Below are 22,283 nucleotides of genomic sequence, written 5' to 3'. Positions count from 1 at the left end.
AGACCTAAAAAAATCGATTTTGAAACCCTTTGGATTATCATGGATTTAATTTGCCAAGCATGGGTGAGGGGTCACATGGAATGGGTTTGAATTCCAAGGCACCATTATGACCACTCACTTAATGTTTCTTCCTACCACTCCCATTCTACAGTGAGCCCATGATTAAGATAACAACAGCTTAAATGAGTTAGTGCATAGTATGGTTTGGCTCTGTGTCCCCACCCAAATCCCGTGTTAAATTGTAATCTTGAGTGTTGGACGTGGGGCTTGGTGAGAGGTGATTTGATCATGAGGGTGATTTCTAATGGTTTAGCACCATCCCCACAGTGCTGCCTTATGATAGAGTTCTCAGGCGATCTGGTTGTTTGAAAGCATGTAGCACTTCCGCTGCCCTTCTCCTGCGGGGCATGTGAAGGTGTGCCTGTTTCTCCTTTACCTTCTGCCATGATTGTAAGTTTCCTGAGGCCTCCCCAAAAGCAGAAGGCTTTACAGCCCACAGAACTGTGAGCTGATTAAACATCTTTCTTTATAAATTACCCAGTCTCAGGTAGTTTTTATAGCAATGCAAGAACAGACTAATGAAGAAAATTGGTACCAGAGAAGTGAGGCATTACTACAAAGATACCTGAAAATGTGGAAGCAGCTTTGGAACTGGATAATGGGCAGAGGGTGGAACAGTTTGGAAAGCTCAGAAGAAGACAGGAAGATGAGGAAATGTTTGGAATTTCCTAGAGACTTGTTTAATGGTTTTGACCAAAATGTTCATAGTGATATGGGCAGAGATGGCCAGGCTGATGAGGTCTCAGATGGAGACGAGGAACTTATTGAGAACTGGAGTAAAGGTCACTCTTGCTATGCTTTAGCACAGAGACTGGTGGCATTGTGCTCCTGCTCTAGGGATCTGTTGAACTTTGACCTTGAGAGATGATTTAGGGTATCTGGCAGAAGAAATTTCTAAGCATCAAAGTGGTCAAGATGTGGCCTGGCTGCTTCCAAAAGCCTAACTCATCTGCATAAACAAAGAAATGACCTGAAAAGGGAGGCAAAGCATAAAAGATAGGAAAATTTGCAGCCTAGCCATGTGTTAGAAAAGAAAAACCCATTTTCTGGGGAGAAATTCAAGCCCAATACAGAAATTTGCGTAAGTAAAGAGGAGCCAAATATTAGCAGTCAAGACAATGGGGAAAATGCCTATGAGGCATTCCAGAGACCTTTGGGGCAGCCCCTCCCATCACAGGCCTGGAGGCCTAGGAGGGAAAAATGGTTTCATGGGGCCAGGCCCAGGGCCCTGCTGCTTTGTGCAGCCTTGGGACATGGCACCCTGCATCCCACTTGCTCCAGCTAAAGCTGTGGCCAAAAGGGCCCCATGATACTTCTCAGACTGCTGCTCCAGAGGGTGCAAGCCACAAGCCTTGGTGGCTTCCATGTGGTGTTAAGCCTGCAAGTACAAAGAGGATAAGAGTTGAGGCTTGGGAACCTCCACCTAGATTTCAGAGGATGTATGGAAAGGCCTGGATGTCCAGGCAGGAGTCTCCTGCAGGGGCAGAGCCTTCATGGAGACTATCTAGTAGGGCAGTGCAAAGGGGAAATGTGGGGTTGGAGCCCCCACACACAGTCCCCACTGGGGCACTGCCTAGTGGAGCTATGAAAAGAAGGTCATCATCCTCCAGACCCCAGCTTGCACTGTGTACCTGGAAAATCCACAGGCACTCACATCAGTCCATGAAAGCAGCCACAGGGGATGTACCCTGCAGAGCTGCCCAAGGCCTTGGAAGCCCACCCCCTCCATCAGCATGGCCTGGGTGTGAGACACAGAGTCAAGATTATTTTGGAGCTTTAAGATTTAATGACTGTCCTGCTGGGTTTCGGACTTGCATGGGGCCTGTAGCCCCTTTGTTGTGGCTGAGTTCTCCTTTCTGGAAATGGAGTATTTACCCAATGCCTGTACTCCCATTGTATCTTGGAAGTAGCTAACTTGTTTTTGATTTTACAGGCTCATAGGTGGAAGGGACTTGCCTTGTCTCCAATTAGACTTTGGACTTGGACTTTTGAGTTAATTCTGGAATGAGTTAAGACTTTGGGGGACTGTTGAGAAGGGATGGTTATATTTTACAATGTGAGAGGATATGAGATTAGGGAGGGGCCAAGGGTGGAATGGTATGGTGGGGCTTTGTGTCCCTACCCAAATCTCATGTTGAACTGTGATCCCGAGTGCTGGAGGGAGGGTTTGGTGGGAGGTGATTGGATCACAGGGGTGGCTTTTAATGGTTTAGCGCCATTCCCCCAATTTCTTAGGAAATCTGCTTGTTTGAAAGTGTGTAGCATCTCCTTTGCCCCTCTCCTGCTGCTCATGGCCTGTTTCCCCTTCACCTTGTGCCACGATTGTAAGTTTCCTGAGGCCTCCCCCCAGAAGCAGAAGCCTGTACAGCCCACAGGAACCATGAGCTGACTAACCATCTTTTCTTTATAAATTACCCAGTTCTTTATGGCAACATAAGAATGAACCAATAGAGCGCATCACTAGGGTAGCACAAAGGAGAGGGCCCAGAAGCAGACGAGAGATAAACAGCTCATTTTTTTCATCTTTCTCAATGTTTCTTGCTCACTCTCTGTTGTTGGCATCCATTTTTCATTTCATCCCATTTCCTCTTTTTTCCCTTTCATTTCCTCATTTTGGGACAGCAAGAGGTCATGTTCTTGCTGCCAACAGTTACGACATTTTCAGTAGTCATGACAGTCACAAAGCCAGGGCTGGACTTGTCCAGAAGTCTGATCTGCAGCAGGAGGGAGTCTGTAGTGTGCAGGGGGTCTCCAGCTGTCACTTAGATCCCAAGCTGCCCCTTCACTTTTAATTTTGCTGATGGTGGCTTTTGTCAAAGGCAATTTAAAATTTAAGGCTAGGTAGTCTAATCTGTCAATCTTTTCTTTTCTTTATGGTTTCCAGGTTTGTGTCTTACTTAGGAGGGCCTTCCCAATGCTAAAATTATATATATATAAACAGATATACCACAATTGCCTAAACAGAAATTTGGGCAAGCTGGCACATTTGAAACAGGGCTGTCTCCTAAAATTTGGAACGTGTGGATAGCGTGCATATGCTTGGACTCTAGGATTTACTTTCTCTGGAAAAATCCGTCTACCTTCCTCACTCACTGCCTCTGCCTCCCAGCTCCAGCCTAGCCATTTCATCTTATGGTGGGGGAGCACTCAGTTGCTAGGGCCAGAAACCCACTCAGAATAACTTAAGTAAATGGGGATTACTTGCACAGTGATAACGGAATACTATGAAACCCAGTTTGAAGAATTGCACCTGGATCACTGAAGGGCTAGAGTCTGGAGCTGCTCTTCCTCCTCCCTTTCTCTCAGTTATCTTTGTCTCTGCTCCATCCTCCCCCTTCGTCAAGCATACTCTGTTACCACATGTCCTTAAATGACTGTCTAACTCAGTCCTTGAGCCCACAGAATCTTGTGAGTCTAGCACTCACAGATAAAAAACACCCTCAGGCTTTCTGTGTCCCAACTCCAAGTTCTACATAAAGATGTCTGATTGGTTAAAGTGGGTCATGTTTAAAGTGGGTCTACTCCCAATTCAGTTATTGGTGGCCAGGGCCATGAGCCACATGGTTGCCCCTTGGGGCAGTGGGCAAGGTAAAGTTCACAAGATGTGGTGGGGAGGAAATGACCACTGTACCTCTGTGGTCCAGTTCCCACACCCATATTGTGATTTTTGCTCCCCTTCAAGTTTGCCCTTGATGTTGTCTCTAACTGAATTCTGTTTTCTCCCATGGTTAGATTTATACCAGATCCAGGACCTTTTAGGGAGGGCTGTGGTCCTGTCCCCTGGGGGAAGCTCTGATCTAAGACTACTCCCTCATGGAAATTAAGGAGAAGGGGAAAGCCTAGGCTACAGATGGAGAAAGATGAGTCATTCCAGCAGCCATGGCCAAGGGAACTCCTGGAGACGTAGGGACTGTTTATGTGGCCACTCACCATCATGCAGGCCCCCAATGGGGGAGAGGCAAGGAAGGACATAGAAAGACTGCTCAAGTGCATTTCTGGTTTTGCTTCCTACTGCAAACGACTCTTGTCATATGACTGGGGGAGTGTGGTGGTGGCAATAAGCAGAAAAATTTGAGTCTAAGAGTTGCTTTCTGAATTCTCTTATTAGGGTCAATGTAGTCTAAAGAAGTTGACTTTTGAGAAGATAAATCTTTTCTGTTTTCTGCAGCCAGACTAAGGATTTAGTGGCGAATGGTAGGTGGGAAAATAGTGGGACTCTGACTGGTCATACGGCCTCTGTGAGGCTCAATTCTTTCATCTCTAAAAGAGAGAACTGTCTACCTGGTAAGAGAAGATCTTTTGGGAGCCCACTAAACTCTAACATAATGTTATTATACAGTAAGTTCTCACTTAATGTCATCGACAGTTTCTTGGAAACTATAGCTTTAAGCAAAAAGATATAACAAAAGCATTTTTTTCTCATCAATGTTATAACAAAACGTTAAAGGAAGTGATATTATTTATGAACCTGCTGTATGTTGTTTTGCTTAAAGTTACAGATTCCAAGAACCTATCGATGACATTAAGTGAGGACTTACTGTACTAGTATCATTTATAACTTATAAAAATGACTTAATTAATATACCACAAAATATGCAGCTTTCATGTTAGAGACCAGATAAATATGAATATTTTGTTAAAATGTCTCTCTTCTCTACTTTACCAGTCTTCACCAACCTCCTCCCTCCAGAATATTCCTCCAGAATATAAAATGCCTCATCAACATGAGACAACAGCAGGAAGCACCCATTTGTAGTAATCCTCTGTATGGAGGAGGCTGTTACATAACCACAAAGGCACAAAGCTGCAGTTTTGAGAACATCTTCCCACGCCAGTTCTAAACATTGACCTCAACTATGGTTGCTAACACAAGAATCGGCACTGGTGAGTTTTGAGCCATCAATCATCCTTTCCTAACATACGATTCTTTTGGAAAAGTATGTGAGATTGGAGATTACCTGTGATGGTTTGGATTTAGATTTTGCCTCAAGGTTTAGGCAATGGTAAATAGGCAGGAGTTTAATAGGAATTAAGGTTATTTGATAATTCCTGGGCCACTGCAAATAGAAAGTTTGGCAATTTTGTCTTTTGGGCTGCTTCTGATTGAAGGCACAGGACTGTTTCATGAAGTTCTGAAACATGAACCGGCTGTATCTGCGTCAAAGTCAGTGGTAACCAGGTTAATAGCACTGATAACCATGTTCATTTTACAGGAAACACAAACATGAATCACTTGTTCTTACTTTTCTTTTACAGTGGTCTCAAATAGTCAAGACCCTCTGCTGGGAGGAGCTATCCTGCTCTTTGGAAGAAATGGGCATGCCAGATGCCTGGAAGATCAGAGGCTCACATTCCAGGTGGGTCACCCTGGTTCTTTTCATCAGAATCAACTAGAGAGATGGGCTCCCTCTCCATCCCTACCCAGGGGCATTGGCCAAGCTGAAAGCAAAGACAATCCATTGCCCCCAGGAGAACTGGTCTTACTCTAAGTCAGTGGCCTGCAAACTGTTTATGTGGATGTCCGGATAGTACATTTTTTGCCTGTGTGGGCCTTCCAGTCTGTCTTAGTTACTCAACTCTGTGATTTTTGAGCAACCATTAGACAGTATGTAAATGAATGAGTATGGTCCCATCTGGCCCTCCACCCACAGGCCATAGTTTGCTGACTCCTGCAAGAGTAAAACCCTTTATGAACTAGAGAGTTCCAGGCTTGAACATGGGTCCAGAAAATGTGGGAAGGCAAACCTCACACATTTGTGGTTGTGTGCCTCCTAAGTGCTTTGTGTCAGTGTTGGCTTCCAATTCCTAGGAAGGGCCTTGGGCACCAACCGTATGTTGACCCAGGGAGAAAAGGACTTTTGGGAGTGAGAGTCAGAGAATGGGTACCACGTACCCTTCAGATCCCTCAGCTTTCAGATTGACACAGCAACAGATCATAGTCTCCTAAATTCTCTGGCTTAAAGCATGGAGCCACACTTATCCTGCCAGGCTGGGGCCCCAGTTCTTAGATGAGGCTAGCAGTAGCCATGAGGAGTGGGCATGTGGCTAGTACAAGAGAAGGAATGCTAGGTGGCACTTGGTCAGCAACTTTCCAATATTATGTTTCTTAATTGTATCACCAAATGTGTATTATGGTCCTGTCTTTTTTTTTTTTTTAAATTATTATACTTTAAGTTTTAGGGTACATGTGCACAACGTGCAGGTTTGTTACATATATATACATGTGCCATGTTGGTGTGCTGTACCCATTAACTCATCACTTAGCATTAGGTATATATCCTAATGCTATCCCTCCCCCCTCCCCACGCCCCACAACAGTCCCCGGTGTGTGATGTTCCCCTTCCTGTGTCCATGTGTTCTCATTGTTCAATTCCCACCTATGAGTGAGAACATGGGGTGTTTGGTTTTCTGTCCTTGCAATAGTTTGCTGAGAATTATGGTTTCCAGTTTCATCCATGTCCCTACAAATGACATGAACTCATCATTTTTTAGGGCTGCATAATATTCCATGGTGTATATGTGCCACATTTTCTTAATCCAGTCTATCATTGTTGGACATTTGGGTTGGTTCCAAGTCTTTGCTATTGTGAATAGTGCCGCTATAAACATACGTGTGCCTGTGTCTTTATAGCAGCATGATTTATAATCCTTTGGGTATATACCCAGTAATGGGATGGCTGGGTCAAATGGTATTTCTAGTTCTAGATCCCTGAGGAATCGCCACACTGACTTCCACAAGGGTTGAACTAGTTTACAGTCCCACCAACAGTGTAAAAGTGTTCCTATTTCTCCACATCCTCTCCAGCACCTGTTGTTTCCTGACTTTTTAATGATCGCCATTCTAACTGGTGTGAGATGGTATCTCATTGTGGTTTTGATTTGCATTTCTCTGATGGCCAGTGATGGTGAGCATTTTTTCATGTGTTTTTTGGCTGCATAAATGTCTTCTTTTGAGAAGTGTCTGTTCATGACCTTCGCCCACTTTTTGATGGGGTTGTTTGTTTTTTTCTTGTAAATTTGTTTGAGTTCATTGTAGATTCTGGATATTAGCCCTTTGTCAGATGAGTAGGTTGCGAAAATTTTCTCCCATTTTGTAGGTTGCCTGTTCACTCTGATGGTAGTTCCCTTTGCTGTGCAGAAGCTCTTTAGTTTAATTAGATCCCATTTGTCAATTTTGTCTTTTGTTGCCATTGCTTTTGGTGTTTTAGACATGAAGTCCTTGCCCATGCCTATGTCCTGAATGGTAATGCCTAGGTTTTCTTCTAGGGCTTTTATGGTTTTAGGTCTAATGTTTACGTCTTTAATCCATCTTGAATTGATTTTTGTATAAGGTATAAGGAATGGATCCAGTTCAGCTTTCTACATATGGCTAGCCAGTTTTCCCAGCATCATTTATTAAATAGGGAATCCTTTCCCCATTGCTTGTTTTTCTCAGGTTTGTCAAAGATCAGATAGTTGTAGATATGTGGCGTTATTTCTGAGGGCTCTGTTCTGTTCCATTGGTCTATATCTCTGTTTTGGTACCAGTACCATGCTGTTTTGGTTACTGTAGCCTTGTAGTATAGTTTGAAGTCAGGTAGTGTGATGCCTCCAGCTTTGTTCTTTTGGCTTAGGATTGACTTGGCGATGCGGGCTCTTTTTCGGTTCCATATGAACTTTAAAGTAGTTTTTTCCAATTCTGTGAAGAAAGGTATTGGTAGCTTGATGGGGATGGCATTGAATCTGTAAATTACCTTGGGCAGTATGGCCATTTTCACGATATTGATTCTTCCTACCCATGAGCATGGAATGTTCTTCCATTTGTTTGTATCCTCTTTTATTTCCTTGAGCAGTGGTTTGTAGTTCTCCTTGAAGAGGTCCTTCGCATCCCTTGTAAGTTGGATTCCTAGGTATTTTATTCTCTTTGAAGCAATTGTGAATGGGAGTTCACTCATGATTTGGCTCTCTGTTTGTCTGTTATTGGTGTATAAGAATGCTAGTGATTTTTGCACATTGATTTTGTATCCTGAGACTTTGCTGAAGTTGCTTATCAGCTTAAGGAGATTTTGGGCTGAGACAATGGGGTTTTCTAGATATACAATCATGTCATCTGCAAACAGGGACAATTTGACTTCCTCTTTTCCTAACTGAATACCCTTTATTTCCTTCTCCTGCCTAATTGCCCTGGCCAGAACTTCCAACACTATGTTGAATAGGAGTGGTGAGAGAGGGCATCCCTGTCTTGTGCCAGTTTTCAAAGGGAATGCTTCCAGTTTTTGCCCATTCAGTATGATATTGGCTGTGGGTTTGTCATAGATGGCTCTTATTATTTTGAAATATGTCCCATCAATACCTAATTTATTGAGAGTTTTTAGCATGAAGGGTTGTTGAATTTTGTCAAAGGCCTTTTCTGCATCTATTGAGATAATCATGTGGTTTTTGTCTTTGGCTCTGTTTATATGCTGGATTACATTTATTGATTTGCATATATTGAACCAGCCTTGCATCCCAGGGATGAAGCCCACTTGATCATGGTGGATAAGCTTTTTGATGTGCTGCTGGATTCAGTTTGCCAGTATTTTATTGAGGATTTTTGCATCAATGTTCATCAAGGATATGGGTCCAAAATTCTCTTTTTTGGTTGTGTCTCTGCGTGGCTTTGGTATCAGAATGATGCTGGCCTCATAAAATGAGTTAGGGAGGATTCCCTCTTTTTCTATTGATTGGAATAGTTTCAGAAGGAATGGTACCAGTTCCTCCTTGTACCTCTGGTAGAATTCGGCTGTGAATCCATCTGGTCCTGGACTCTTTTTGGTTGGTAAGCTGTTGCTTATTGCCACAATTTCAGCTCCTGTTATTGGTCTATTCAGAGATTCAACTTCTTCCTGGTTTAGTCTTGGGAGAGTGTATGTGTCAAGGAATTTATCCATTTCTTCTAGATTTTCTAGTTTATTTGCGTAGAGGTGTTTGTAGTATTCTCTGATGGCAGTTTGTATTTCTGTGGGATCGGTGGTGATATCCCCTTTATCATTTTTCATTGAATCTATTTGATTCTTCTCTCTTTCTTTCTTTATTAGTCTTGCTAGCGGTCTATCAATTTTGTTGATCCTCTCAAAAAACCAGCTCCTGGATTAATTTTTTGAAGGGTTTTTTGTGTCTCTATTTCCTTCAGTTCTGCTCTGATTTTAGTTATTTCTTGCCTTCTGCTAGCTTTTGAATGTGTTTGCTCTTGCTTTTCTAGTTCTCTTAATTGTGATGTTACGGTGTCAATTTTGGATCTTTCCTGCTTTCTCTTGTGGGCATTTAGTGCTATAAATTTCCCTCTACACACTGCTTTGAATGCGTCCCAGAGACTCTGGTATGTTGTGTCTTTGTTCTCGTTGGTTTCAAAGAACATCTTTATTTCTGCCTTCATTTCGTTATGTACCCAGTAGTCATTCAGGAGCAGGTTGTTCAGTTTCCATGTAGTTGAGTGGTTTTGAGTGAGATTCTTAATCCTGAGTTCTAGTTTGATTGCACTGTGGTCTGAGAGACAGTTTGTTATAATTTCTGTTCTTTTACATTTGCTGAGGAGAGCTTTACTTCCAAGTATGTGGTCAATTTTGGAATAGGTGTGGTGTGGTGCTGAAAAAAATGTATAGTCTGTTGATCTGGGGTGGAGAGTTCTGTAGATGTCTATTAGGTCTGTTTGGTGCAGAGCTGAGTTCAATTCCTGGGTATCCTTGTTGACTTTCTGTCTCGTTGATCTGTCTAATGTTGACAGTGGGGTGTTAAAGTCTCCCATTATTAATGTGTGGGAGTCTAAGTCTCTTTGTAGGTCACTCAGGCCTTGCTTTATGAATCTGGGTGCTCCTGTATTGGGTGCCTATATATTTAGGATAGTTAGCTCTTCTTGTTTAATTGACCCCTTTACCATTATGTAATGGCCTTCTTTGTCTCTTTTGATCTTTGTTGGTTTAAAGTCTGTGTTCTCAGAGACTGGGATTGCAACCCCTGCCTTTTATTGTTTTCCATTTGCTTGGTAGATCTTCCTCCATCCTTTTATTTTGAGCCTATGTGTGTCTCTGCACGTGAGATGGGTTTCCTGAATACAGCACACTGATGAGTCTTGACTCTTTATCCAATTTGCCAGTCTGTGTCTTTTAATTGGAGCATTTAGTCCACTTAAAGTTAATATTGTTATGTGTGAATTTGATCCTGTCATTATGATGTTAGCTGGTTATTTTGCTCGTTAGTTGATGCAGTTTCTTCCTAGTCTCGATGGTCGTTACATTTTGGCATGATTTTGCAGCGGCTGGTACCGGTTGTTCCTTTCCATGTTTAGTGCTTCCTTCAGGAGCTCTTTTAGGGCAGGCCTGGTGGTGACAAAATCTCTCAGCATTTGCTTATCTGTAAAGTATTTTATTTCTCCTTCACTTATGAAGCTTAGTTTGGCTGGATATGAAATTCTGGGTTGAAAATTCTTTTCTTTAAGAATGTTGAATATTGGTCCCCACTCTCTTCTGGCTTGTAGGGTTTCTGCCGAGAGATCCGCTGTTAGTCTGATGGGCTTCCCTTTGCGGGTAACCCGACCTTTCTCTCTGGCTGCCCTTAACGTTTTTTCCTTCATTTCTACTTTGGTGAATCTGACAATTATGTGTCTTGGAGTTGCTCTTCTCGAGGAGTATCTTTGTGGCGTTCTCTGTATTTCCTGAATCTGAACGTTGGCCTGCCTTGCTAGATTGGGGAAATTCTCCTGGATAATATCCTGCAGAGTGTTTTCCAACTTGGTTCCATTCTCTCCAACACTTTCAGGTACACCAATCAGACGTAGATTTGGTCTTTTCACATAGTCCCATATTTCTTGGAGGCTTTGCTCATTTCTTTTTATTCTTTTTTCTCTAAACTTTCCTTCTCGCTTCATTTCATTCATTTCATCTTTCATTGCTGATACCCTTTCTTCCAGTTGATTGCATCGGCTCCTGTGTCTTCTGCATTCTTCACGTAGTTCTCGAGCCTTGGTTTTGAGCTCCATCAGCTCCTTTAAGCACTTCTCTGTATTGGTTAAATTTTTTTCAAAGTTTTCAACTTCTTTGCCTTTGGTTTGAATGTCCTCCCGTAGCTCAGAGTAATTTGATTGTCTGAAGCCTTCTTCTCTCAGCTCGTCAAAGTCATTCTCTGTCCAGCTTTGTTCGGTTGCTGGTGGGGAGCTGCGTTCCTTTGGAGGAGAGGCGCTCTGATTTTTAGAGTTTCCAGTTTTTCTGTTCTGTTTTTTCCCCATCTTTGTGGTTTTATCTACTTTTGGTCTTTGATGATGGTGATGAACAGATGGGTTTTTGGTGTGGATGTCCCTTCTGTTTTTTGGTTTTCCTTCTAACAGACAGGACCCTCAGCTGCAGGTCTGTTGGAGTACCCTGCAGTGTGAGGTGTCAGTGTGCCCCTGCTGGAGGGTGCCTCCCAGTTAGGCTGCTCGGGGGTCAGGGGTCAGGAACCCACTTGAGGAGGCAGTCTGCCCGTTCTCAGATCTCCAGCTGCGTGCCGGGAGAACCACTGCTCTCTTCAAAGCTGTCAGACAGGGACATTTAAGTCTGCAGAGGTTACTGCTGTCTTTTTGTTTGTCTGTGCCCTGCCCCCAGAGGTGGAGCATACAGAGGCACGCAGGCCTCTTTGAGCTGTGGTGGGCTCCACCCAGTTCGAGCTTCCTGGCTGCTTTGTTTACCTAAGCAAGCCTGGGCAATGGTGGGCGCCCCTCCCCCAGCCTCGCTGCCGCCTTGCAGTTTGATCTCAGACTGCTGTGCTAGCAATCAGCGAGACTCCGTGGGGTAGGACCCTCCGAGCCAGGTGCGGGATATAATCTCGTGGTGCGCGGTCTTTTAAGCCTGTCGGAAAAGCGCAGTATTCAGGTGGGAGTGACCCGATTCTCCAGGTGCCGTCCGTCACCCCTTTCTTTGATTAGGAAAGGGAACTCCCTGACCCATTGTGCTTCCCGAGTGAGGCAATGCCTCGCCCTGCTTTGGCTTGTGCACGGTGTGTGCACCCACTGACCTGTGCCCACTGTCTGGCACTCCCTAGTGAGATGAACCCAGTACCTCAGATGGAAATGCAGAAATCCAATCCATCTTGAATTAATTTTTGTATAAGGTGTAAGGAAGGGATCCAGTTTCACCTTTCTACATATGGCTAGCCAGTTTTCCCAGCATCATTTATTAAATAGGGAATCCTTTCCCCATTGCTTGTTTTTGTCAGGTTTGTCAAAGATGAGATAGTTGTAGATGTGTGGCATTATTTCTGAGGACTCTGTTCTGTTCCATTGGTCTATATCTCTGTTTTGGTACCAGTACCATGCTGTTTTGGTGACTGTAGCCTTGTAGTATAGTTTGAAGTCAGGTAGCGTGATGCCTCCAGCTTTGTTCTTTTGGCTTAGGATTGACTTGGCAATGTGGGCTCTTTTTTGGTTCCATATGAACTTTAAAGTAGTTTTTTCCAATTCTGTGAAGAAAGGCATTGGTAGCTTGATGGGGATGGCATTGAATCTATAAATTACTTTGGGCAGTATGGCCATTTTCACGATATTGATTCTTCCTACCCATGAGCATGGAATGTTCTTCCATTTGTTTGTATCCTCTTTCTTTTATTTCATTGAGCAGTGGTTTGTAGTTCTCCTTGAAGAGGTCCTTCACATCCCTTGTAAGTTGGATTCCTAGGTATTTTATTCTCTTTGAAGCAATTGTGAATGGGAGTTCACTCATGATTTGGCTCTCTGTTTGTCTGTTATTGGTGTATAAGAATTCTTGTGATTTTTGCACACTGATTTTGTATCCTGAGACTTTGCTGAAGTTGCTTATCAGCTTGAGGAGATTTTGGGCTGAGACAATGGGATTTTCTAGATATACAATCATGTCATCTGCAAACAGGGACAATTTGACTTCCTCTTTTCCTAACTGAATACCCTTTATTTCCTTCTCCTGCCTAATTGCCCTGGCCAGAACTTCCAACACTATGTTGAATAGGAGTGGTGAGAGAGGGCATCCCTGTCTTGTGCCAGTTTTCAAAGGGAATGCTTCCAGTTTTTGCCCATTCAGTATGATATTGGCTGTGGGTTTGTCATAGATAGCTCTTATTATTTTGAGATACATCCCATCAATACCTAATTTATTGAGAGTTTTTAGCATGAAGGTTGTTGAATTTGTCAAAGGCCTTTTCTGCATCTATTGAGATAATCATGTGGTTTTTGTCTTTGGTTCTGTTTATATGTTGGATTACATTTATTGATTTGCATATGTTGAACCAGCCTTGCATCCCAGGGATGAAGCCCACTTGATCATGGTAGATAAGCTTTTTGATGTGCTGCTGGATTCAGTTTGCCAGTATTTTATTGAGGATTTTTGCTTCAGTGTTCATCAAGGATATGGGTCTAAAATTCTCTTTTTTTGTTGTGTCTCTGCCAGGCTTTGGTATGAGGATGATGCTGGCCTCATAAAATGAGTTAGGGAGGATTCCCTCTTTTTCTATTGATTGGAATAGTTTGAGAAGGAATGGTACCAGCTCCTCTTTGTAACTCTGGTAGAATTTGACTGTGAATCCATCTGGTCCTGGACTTTTTTTGGTTGGTAAGCTATTGATTAGATTATTGCCTCAATTTCAGAGCCTGTTATTGGTCTACTCAGAGATTCAACTTCTTCCTGGTTTAGTCTTGGGAGGATGGATGTGTTTGAGGAATTTATCCATTTCTTCTAGATTTTCTAGTTTATTTGTGTAGAGGTGTTTATAGTATTCTCTGATGGTAGTTTGTATTTCTGTGGGATCGGTGGTGATATCTCCTGTATCATTTTTTATTGCATCTATTTGATTCTTCTCTCTTTTCTTCTTTATTAGTCTTGCTAGCGGTCTATCAGTTTTGTTGATCTTTTCAAAAAACCAGCTCCTGGATTCATTAATTTTTTGAAGGGTTTTTTGTGTCTCTATTTCCTTCAGTTCTGCTCTGATCTTAGTTTTTCTTGCCTTCTGCTAGCTTTTGAATGTGTTTGCTCTTGCTTGTCTAGTTCTTTTAATTGTGATTTAGGGTGTCAATTTTAGATCTTTCCTGCTTTCTCTTGTGGGCATTTAGTGCTATAAATTTCCCTCTACACACTGCTTTGAATGTGTCCCAGAGACTCTGGTATGTTGTGTCTTTGTTCTCATTGGTTTCAAAGAACATCTTTATTTCTGCCTTCATTTCATTATGTACCCAGTAGTCATTCAGGAGCAGGTTGTTCAGTTTCCATGTATTTGAGCAGTTTTAGGTGAGTTTCTTAATCCTGAGTTCTAGTTTGATTGATTGCACTGTGGTCTGAGAGACAGTTAGTTATAATTTCTGTTCTTTTACATTTGCTGAGGAATGCTTTACTTCCAACTATGTGGTCAATTTTGGAATAGGTGTGGTGTGGTGCTGAAAAGAATGTATATTCTGTTGATTTGGGGTGGAGAGTTCTGTAGATGTCTATTAGGTCTGTTTGGTGCAGAGCTGAGTTCAATTCCTGAGTATCCTTGTTAACTTTCTGTCTCATTGATCTGTCTAATGTTGACAGTGGGGCATTAAAGTCTCCCATTATTATTGTTTGGGAGTCTAAGTCTTTTTGTAAGTCACTAAGGACTTGCTTTATGAATCTGGGTGCTCCTGTATTGGGTGCATATATATTTAGGATAGTTAGCTCTTCTTGTTGAATTGATCCCTTTACCATTATGTAATGGCCTTGTCTCTTTTGATCTTTGTTGGTTTAAAGTCTGTCTTATCAGAGACTAGGATTGCAACCCCTGCCTTTTATTGTTTTCCATTTGCTTGGTAGATCTTCCTCCATCCCTTTATTTTGAGCCTATGTGTGTCTCTGCACATGAGATGGATTTCCTGAATACAGCAGACTGATGTGTCTTGACTCTTTATCCAATTTGCCAGTCTATGTCTTTTAATTGGAGCATTTAGTCCATTTACATTTAAAGTTAATATTGTTATGTGCGAATTTGATCCTGTCATTATGATGTTAGCTGGTTATTTTGCTCTTACAGTTTCTTCCTAGCCTTGATGGTCTTTACAATTTGGATGGTTTTGCAGTGGCTGGTACCGGTTGTTCCTTTCCATGTTTAGTGCTTCCTTCAGGAGCTCTTTTAGGGCAGGCCTGGTGGTGTCAAAATCTCTCAGCATTTGCTTGTCTGTAAAGTATTTTATTTCTCCTTCACTTATGAAGCTTAGTTTGGCTGGATATGAGATTCTGGGTTGAACATTCTTTTCTTTAAGAATGTTGAATATTGGTCCCCACTGTCTTCTGGCCTGTAGAGTTTCTGCGGAGAGATCAGCTGTTAGTTTGATGGGCTTCCCTTTATGGGTAACCCGTCCTTTCTCTCTGGCTGCCCTTAACATTTTTTCCTTCATTTCAACTTTGGTGAATCTGACAATTATGTGTCTTGGAGTTGCTCTTCTCGAGGATTATCTTTGTGGTGTTCTCTGTATTTCCTGAATTTGAATGTTGGCCTGTCTTGCTAGATTGGGGAAGTTCTCCTGGATAATGTCCTGCAGAGTGTTTTCCACCTTGGTTCCATTCTCCCCATCCCATCACTTTCAGGTACACCAATCAGACATAGATTTGGTCTTTTCACATAGTCCCATATTTCTTGGAGGCTTTGTCCATTTCTTTTTATTTTTTTCTCTAAATTCTCTTCTTGCTTCATTTCATTCATTTTGTCTTCCATCACTGATACCCTTTCTTCCAGATGATCGCATCAGCTACTGAGGCTTGTACATTCATCACATAGTTCTCATGTCTTGGTTTTCAGCTCCATCAGGTCCTTTAAGGACTTCTCTGCATTGGTTATTCTAGTTATCCATTCGTCTAATTAATTTTTTTTCAAAGCTTTTAACTTCTTTGCCATTGGTTTGAATTTCCTCCTGTAGCTCGGAGTAGTTTGATCGTCTGAAGCCTTCTTCTCTGAACTCGTCAAAGTCATTCTCCGTCCAGCTTTGTTCTGTTGCTGGCGAGGAGCTGCATTCCTTTGGAGGAGGAGAGGCACTCTGATTTTTAGAGTTTCCAGTTTTTCTGCTCTGTTTTTTTCCCATCTTTATGGTTTTATCTACCTTTGGTCTTTGATGATGGTGACGTACAGATGGGTTTTTGGTGTGGATGTCCTTTCTGTTTGTTAGTTTTCCTTCTAACAGGCAGGACCCTCAGCTGCAGGTCTGTTGGAGTTTGCTAGAGGTCCGCTCCAGACCCTGTTTGCCTGGGTTTCAGCAGTGGTGGCTGCACAACAGTGGATATTGGTGAACTGCAGATGCTGCTGCCTGATCCTTCCTCTGGAAGTTTTGTCTTAGAGGAGTACCGGGCCATGTGACGTGTCAGTCCGCCCCTACTGGGGGGTGCCTCCCAGTTAGTCTACTCAGGGGTCAGGGACCCACTTGAGGAGGCAGTCTGCCCATTCTCAGATCTCAAGCTGCGTGCTGGGAGAACCACTACTCTCTTCAAAGCTGTCAGAGAGGAACATTTAAGCCTGCGGAGGTTAGTGCTATCTTTTCATTTGTCTGTGCCCTGCCCCCAGAGGTGGAGCCTACAGAGGCAGGCAGGCCTCCTTGAGTTGTGGTGGGCTCCACCCAGATCGAGCTTGCGGCTGCTTTGTTTGCCTAATCAAACAACTAACTCTGCCATGGCCGGCACCCCTTCCCCAGCCTCGCTGCCACCTTGCAGTTTGATCTCGGACTGCTGTGCTAGCAATGAGCGAGACTCTGTGGGCGTAGGACCCTCTGATCCACGTGCGGGATATAATCTCCTGGTGTGCCGTTTGTTAAGCCTGTTGGAAAAGTGCATTATTAGGGTGGGAGTGACCCGATTTTCCAGGTGCTGTCTGTCACTGCTTTCTTTGACTAGGAAAGGGAATTCCCTAACCCCTTGCACTTCCCGGGTGAGGCGATGCCTCGCCCTGCTTTGGCTCATGCATGGTGCGCTGCACCCACTGTCCTGCACTTACTGTCTGGCACTCCCCAGTGAGATGAACCCGGTACCTCAGTTGGAAATGCAGACATCACCCGTCTTCTGCATCGCTCACGCTGGGAGCTGTGGACTGAAGCTGTTCCTATTCGGTCATCTTGGCTCCTCCCCCGTCCTGTCTTAAAGAGAAGAAATATGAGTCTCTCCTGCCTGACAGAAAGTTCCAGGCAGCAGAAGCATGACCTTGGCATTATGGCAGACAGAGAGGTGTCCTTTTCTTGTGCCTTTCCTTCAACCTGCCTGACCCTGGCTCTGCTCAGCAGTGACCCGTGCTCTCTTGACCACTTGTCTCCAGCAGACCTGTGATTTGTCCACCTTGCTGCATCCTGGGCTGGTGGAACTACCTTGTTTGGGGCTTCTCCTCCAGGGGTTCACCCAAGTTTAGAAAAGCAATAAAATAGCCACCATGCTGACCAGCCTATCCTTTTAACAAACGTCTTTGAAGCTACCATGTTCTAAAACATTTTCAGCATGTTTTGAAGCTTTTTATTATTACTATAGGGAACACTCTGAAACTAATGCTATGGTTATAAGGAACTCGGAGCCATCCCCAATATGATTCCATTTCCCAACGAGTTCAAGAAACAGAATCCAGGCACGTCGTATATGAACAATGCCAAAAGATGCAACCAATACAGCAAAACTTCATGGTGTTAGAGACATGAAGGAGGTTGGAAATTACCCTCTAAGTTTGTTCTTTTAGCTCATTATTTACTTTTAAAATACTGCTTGTGCAGAACCCAAGGACAGCTGCACATTTATTGCACATTTATATTCACTGCTTCCTGATGATATTAAATGTAAACGCCTGCAGCAGGGTATTGGTAAACTGTCCAGGGGAAGCACAAATTAGAAAAAATACAAAATAGGCTTCCCTGAGCCCATGAATTTACCATATCAGGAATATGTAAGACACATTAATTAGTTCATTAGTGGGCTCCAAGACAGACATTGCAGATGGTGGGGAAGGTGGGGGTGGGGGTAGGTGGGTGGGCAGGCACCACTGACTCAAAAGTTATTGTGTGTGGGACACTTTGCCAAACTCTGGGGCCTGTGTGGGTTGAGGCACATATGTTGGGGCCTCCATCAGGGCTGGGTGGAGGCCAGGGCCGGACACAGTGGTCTGGAGCTGAGTAGTACAACGCACAACTCCACAGGAGCCTCAGAGTTTAGCACGTGTGCAGGGTAGCATGTTTGGGCAATGTGTGTCTGTCTGAGAGTCTTCTACAGCTGAGAGCCTGGGGTCCCCAAGGAAATAGGGTGATGTCAGCAGGGAAGAGCCAAAAACGCTAATCAGCCTTCAAAATTCAGCATACGCTAGGGACCTCATGATTCCAAGCAGAGAAGCTAAAAGAAATGCAGTTCACCAAGGCATGTAGTTCAGGTGCCTTCTCCCAGGACCTATGTAGCATTGAGACTTTCCTGAGGTCCTTTTAATTATGCAATTATCAAGCCTCTTTTGAAGATCTTTTAAAAATGATTTTTCTTTTTGCATTGTCTTTTGGTTTTCAAGGAAACATAGGTTCTTTGGTGAACTGTTTTATAACTACAGCATTTGCTGTAAGGAGGTGTTCGTATTCTCTTAGTGTAATAACATCAAGAAGCTGAAAGAAGTCCGAGATCTCTAGGAGGGAAATGGCTTCAGAATATGCCCCTCAGGCTACCATAGATCTGACACCCCAGAAATATTTGGAAGACAGACTGGAGTTAGATTCCATAACTCAGGCTATGTGGCCTACCTGCTGGGGCTCCTATGGCCTTCCCTACCTCCACTCCCCAAGTTGTGGCAGAGAGCCGCTTCCAAATTGTCCTGGGTCTGATTAACCTCAGTATGTTAGAAGACAGGGGGTTGTCAAAGGCCAGGAAGTTCTTTGCTGTCTCTCATTGTGCTGCAGTTGTTGAAGCCTGGAGTACCAACCGGGATTTCAGACAGCTTGGATAATGTCCCTTCTGGTTCTGCAATGGGTTCTCTTATTTGATGGGTAGCTGAGAAAAAGGGAGGCAAGGGGGCTTTAGATCTTCTGGAAATCTTGATTCTTCAGAGTTGATTGACTCATCTCTTCCCTGGAGTCAGCGACAGGCAAATTCACAATTTCACTCAATGCTTGCACTGAATAGCTAAAAAATGGCCAGTATTCTGGGCTAGAACCTGATGACAGAAAGAGATATGGAAGGAAAACTGTGTTCTACCACAAAGTAGCAAAGACACATTGCCTTGGTGTCAACACACTTATACTTAAAGCTTGGTTCTGCCATTTATAATGAAGTTGAAGTGACCTACTGCTAATTGTTAACTTCTCTGAGTCTCAGTTTGCTCATCCATAAAAATAATGCCTCAGTGTTGCAGTGAAGGCTTAGTGACCAGCAGGCAGCTAGACATAGTAAGTGGTTGGTGCAAAGTAGCTGCTGTTGGGCTGCTTTTCATTCGGTTTAAGTACTCATCTAGAACTGATGCGCTATTAGATCTATTTGACTGTCCTGTGAACAAAAGATAAATTGTTTCCTAGGAGTATTTTATTTTTCTAAGCTAAACACTTGATGCATATGAGCTTACCACTTGCATGTAATTTTCTTGTTTTGTATAAAATAAACTGAAAAACCGGTTCTTTTTTTGGCTGAATTTAATCATCAAACCTATTTTTAAAATGCTCTTTGTGTATTTTCTTTCCTTTTTATAAAATTCCTTTTGGTATTTAGGAAAATGTTTAATTTTGTTCTAATGGTTACCTTTGTAGTACTCTTTATTACCTTTTTAAGAATTTTTTAATCTTTTACCATATCTTTTGGCTATTACTTATAGTGTAAATTCAATGATCTTATTCTACTTTCTTACCCACTTCTCCCATTTTAAAAATTGTACTGTTTCTATTCTGTTAGAAAACGCAATGTTTAACTACCATTCTTATACCCATATCTCCAACCTTGTGTTAGTCCTAGATCTATATATGAAATGAATGCCCACCTTCAATCCTCCTGCTGAAGTGTCTGCAGTCAGCTCTTAGTTGAATAAAGTACACTTAATTCTGCAGTGGATTCGTCAGGAAGGACACGTGGGCACAGTATTCTTGTGTTCTTTCTTCTTCAAAACTGCTTTTCTATATTTTTAACATTTGAAGAACAGCTTGGCTAGATATAAAGTTCTTGACTTGCATTTTCTCAAGCTTCTCAAAGTGCTGCTTCACTCACGTCTTGCTTTATATGTTGTTGTTGAGAAATCCAGTGTCAGCCAAATCCTCTTCTCCTTTCAAGCTATTTTATGTTTCCTCCAAAAGGCCATATGGATTCTTTTCTTTCTCTTTAAAGCTTAGCAGTTCTACTAGGATATGCCTCTGATATAATAATGCCAGGTTAACTTTTTCAAGTGAACCCTTTCACTTGTAGATTCAATTCCTGATTTATTTCCAGAAAGTTTTCTTGGATTATAATTTTAAATAATAGTTATATTCCATTGTTTTGCTCTCCTCGTTCAAGAACTCCAGTTGGACATCCTTGGCTGGTCTTCCACTTCTATCACTTTCCTCTGACCTTTTTTCTTTCTTTCTTTACCTCCCTTTTGCTCTCTTGTTTTTTCCTGCTTTCCTTCGATGCCTTTTGTTAAATTTCCATTTAAATTTATACTCCCTTGGGCCTCATAATTTTGTCTACATTTCTGGTATGATTTTGCCATTTTCTTTGATATTCTTCCTATGTTCAATGACTATCATTTCATTTCTTCCTTTTCTTCTTTCTTGATCTATTTGTGTTGCTGAGTTTTATATTTCTGATTCAGTTTTATATTTCTGATGCTTTTTACATATCTCCAAATTCTATTTTGAGGAAAATTAATTTTTGTGGGAGTATTATGTTACAGTTTTCCTCAGCTCATCGTTCCCCCCACCACACCCTGCCCCTGAGGTGAGGGAGTATTTTCTTCAGCTGAATTACCTTGGTTCACTTTTTACAACAGTTTTATTTGGATATGACTGCTGTTTTTCTGTACCTCTTCATTCTGTGGAGAGAGTTCATCGTGTGACATCAGCATTTCCTTTCAGTTCTGCCCTTTTCTGTGAAGTTTCTTTTATGGAAGATGTTGATGGTGAAGTTAGGAAGAAAAAGAAAGGGACTACTGTGTCTTTTTTCCTAGAAAAACTAATTTTATCTTTTCTTTTTTCTTTCCTTTCATTGCTATTTCACCGAGGAATACCACCACTTCTCTGTATCTCATTCTCCCTAACAAGCGGTGCTTCTCCAGGGCTGCCACTTCTGGGCCTCACTCATTTCAAATCTTTTCCCTGCAGCTGGTGGTGTGAACTTCCAAATTCCAAATTGTGTAGAGCATTTCTTAACTTAGTTGGGCTTTGAGAGTGTGCATACCTTATGTAAGTCCTTAATGCCCTCTACTATTTTTGATACCATTCTTTAATACTTCCCTACTTCACTTTCCATATCCATAGGCTTGAAGCAGTAGGCAAAAGGTAACTGTTAGAATATGATGCATTTTTCTACTTGCTGATCATTTACAGCTTGTAGTATTCTCCAATTCTTAGTAATGCTAAAGCCATAATGTTATTTTCTGTTTTCACTCTATTTATTTTAAGGGTTTTTAAAGTTTTATGGGGAGATTTGAAGTCAAGCAGCTGCCATCATTTTCCATTCCTGTTTGGTGTTCATTGAACTTCTTGGATTTTCATGTTGATATTTTTCATCAAATTTGGAAAAAATTTTGACTGCATATTTTTTCAAAACTTTTCTATCTCCAATCTCTATTCTTTTTTTTTTTAATCTCAAATCTCTCTCTCCTCTTTTTCTGGGGCTTTAATTACATTAATATTTGAACCCTTAATACCATTTCACAGATAACAGAGACTACCTCTCTAGCCTTTCTTCTCTTAGCTTCAGTTTGGATAGTTTCTACTATTCTGTCTTCAAGTTCACTGATCCTTTCTTTTTCAGTGTCCACTGTGCTGCTAAGCCCATCCAGTGAACTTTTTATTTCAGATATTTTATTATCATTTTCATTTCTCTACTGAGAGTATCCATTTGTTTACTCATTAGGTTTATCTTTTTATTTAAACCTGTAAACATATGCATAATGGCTGTTTTAAAGTCTTCGTCTATTAATTCCAACATCTCTGGGTCTGTTTCTATTTTTTGTTAATTTTTTTCCTGGACATAGGTAACATTTTGCTACTACTTCACATATCTAGTAATTTCTGATTGTGTGCTGGTTATTGTAAATTCTTGAAACTCCCTTCTCTTGGCTCCTGTGACACAATG

General features: G+C 42.2%; 1 pseudogene; it reads left to right on the top strand.

The window, feature by feature from the left end:
• Nucleotides 1-22,283, top strand: part of LOC100989247 (large ribosomal subunit protein uL30-like) — a 172,204-nt pseudogene that overhangs the window by 50,249 nt on the left and 99,672 nt on the right.

Source organism: Pan paniscus, chromosome 12, assembly GCF_029289425.2.
Source record: "Pan paniscus chromosome 12, NHGRI_mPanPan1-v2.0_pri, whole genome shotgun sequence".
NCBI classification, from domain to species: Eukaryota; Metazoa; Chordata; class Mammalia; order Primates; family Hominidae; genus Pan; species Pan paniscus.
This window is presented reverse-complemented; position numbering and strand designations above follow the sequence as displayed.